This window comes from Engraulis encrasicolus, chromosome 22 (assembly GCF_034702125.1).
Source record: "Engraulis encrasicolus isolate BLACKSEA-1 chromosome 22, IST_EnEncr_1.0, whole genome shotgun sequence".
Lineage (NCBI taxonomy): Eukaryota > Metazoa > Chordata > Actinopteri > Clupeiformes > Engraulidae > Engraulis > Engraulis encrasicolus.
In genome coordinates, this window is record NC_085878.1 from 14,850,740 (window position 1) to 14,853,239 (window position 2,500).

Genomic DNA, 2,500 nt, shown 5'->3' on the forward strand with positions numbered 1-2,500 from the left:
CTCTCTCTCTCTCTCTCTCTCTCTCTCTCTCTCTCTCTCTCTACTCCTCTGCTTTCTACCCTCCACCTCAGCGTTCACTCATCCCTCTTTTCTGCTTTTCTAATCCTCCCTGGTGTCTAGCGTGCTCTCCTTCTGTCATCCTCTCTCTCACTTCCCTGCACCCCCCCCCCACACAGACACACACCTTTTTTCTCCTCTCCACCATCCTCCCCTTCTCGTCACTCTCCTCACGTCCCCCACACTCCCCTCCACTCGCCTCTCCTCCTCAACTGTTTCCTCCCCCTCATCTCCCTTCTCTGCCCTTTTCTCTTCTCCTCCCATCCACCTCCCCTCTCCTTCCCTCCTCTCAACTTCCCCTCCTCTCTTCCTCTCCTCTCCTCCACCTCCTCCCCTGCACTCCACTCTTCTCGTCTCCTACCCTCTCCCATCCTCTCCTCCCCTCTCCTTCTTTTTTCTCCTTCCCTCTACCCTCCTCTCCTCTCCTCTCGTCTCCTACCCCCTCTGCTCTCCTCTCCTCCCTCCTATCCTCTCATCCCCTTCCCCCTCCTCCCTCCTCTCCTCCTCTCGTCTCCCTCTCCCTCCTCCTCTCCTCTCCTCTCCTCCTCGGTGTGTGTGTGTGTTATCTTTTTCAACAGCTCGTACCCCCTGCCTCCTGCTCCATAGCATTACAAGGATTAGGCTTCTCTCGCCCAGCTAGTGCACTCACATACATTATAAGCACACACATGTGAGTGTGGACACACACACACACACACACACACACACACACACACACACACACACACACACACACACACACACACACACACACACACACACACACACACACACACACACACACACACACACACACACAGACACACACAAATAAATACACAAATAGACACGTGCAAGAGGAACTGGGCCGTATTTTTGTGCTGCCATGGTGTCGTTCACACAGCGATCCTGGATTTAATTTCCAACCAACAAACTCTATTCTCTCATTCGTTTTCTCTCTCTCTCTCTCTCTCTCTCTCTCTCTCTCTCTCTCTCTCTCTCTCTCTCTCTCTCTCTCTCTCTCTCTATCTCCATCTCTCTGTCTGTCTGTCTGTCTGTCTGTCTGTCTGTCTGTCTGTCTGTCTCTCTCTCTCTCTCTCTCTGGACCATAAGGAGTGCCCTTTGCCTCCCTATCCATTCTTTCTTTGCATCATCAGTGTACGTATGGACACCCAGGTTGTTTGTGTGTGGTAACAGTGGTTGTTGTGTCTGGGGTGGGCAATCTAGACACTATGTGCACAAATTTAAAAACATACCTCTTATCAACAAACATATTTCCTTTCCAGTAATGTAAAAATATTTCTTTGAAATTCTGGATAAGTGAACTCTAGATGAAAGATCACATAATTTGAATGACTTTGAAGCTTTTCTGATATATATATATTTTTAAACTGCAATTCCCAAAACCTGTGGAGCATAAAATTGAAAATAATTTGTTTTCATCAACATCTCTTTCCTCCCTCAGATTTGTCACACTATTTATGGAAGGGCCTAACTGGAAGTAGGAAATATGGAGACACACTGGACTCCACCTCCTTTTACCAAATCTACGATGGAAAACTCACAAGATCTTGCTTTAACACCTCATTAAATGGAGGTTCATTTACAAGTATTAACAGCGTGCGATATACCACTGGCGCGCACTATTTTTTTTCTCCGACCCCCATTGTCAAGGTAAACGTGCTCAGCATTGTGGGTAATTTGGAGGTGCCATTTGGGAGCTTGCGTGTCCTTTGTAGGTGTATAATATAAGTGGGTTTGCGTGGGAGTGTATGTTTATGTGTATGTGTGTGGAAGAGAGAGGGGGTGCATGTGTGCGTGGGTGTGCATGTGTGTGGGGGGGTGTTTGGGGGGTGCTTGTGCAGATTAGAAGGTGCGAGACAGCAGATGGATATGTCTAAAAAAGCCCCCAAATTATGGGGGGGTGTTGCGGTGTTGATGGACTGTCTGCATGTTCTGGTGTATTTGGTATAGCGGGGTGGCTGTTATGTCTGGGGGAGGGGGGGGGGTTGTGGCAAATCACTTGCAAAGCAAATAAATCTTTTCACTTCTCCATTGGAACACGTGTAAGGCGCAAATTAAATTAGATTTATATTATTTCGGTGTATGGTGTTGAACTCCCAATGACAACCAAGTGTCAATATCTCGATAGACGGCTTTCTAATCTTTTGCAACTGCGGGTAATTTGTTTTCGGCACCGTATTCAAGTACACTTTTATAAACCCCATTTGGAAAAATAACATGGCGTGTACTAGCACCACACATCAAACAACATGGAGTGTTCCACTGTATTACTTTTAAAGTTAATAATTTGTCCTAGCATGCGCCACTACCATGAGCATGCACCATTCCTCCACTACAAAATAACTGTCATTCACACATGACCACACAGACGAAGCTTTAGCTTCCGCTTAAAAAAAAAAGAAGACAGATTTTTAGCCTGTGTAGTGGGAGGGGCCCCCCC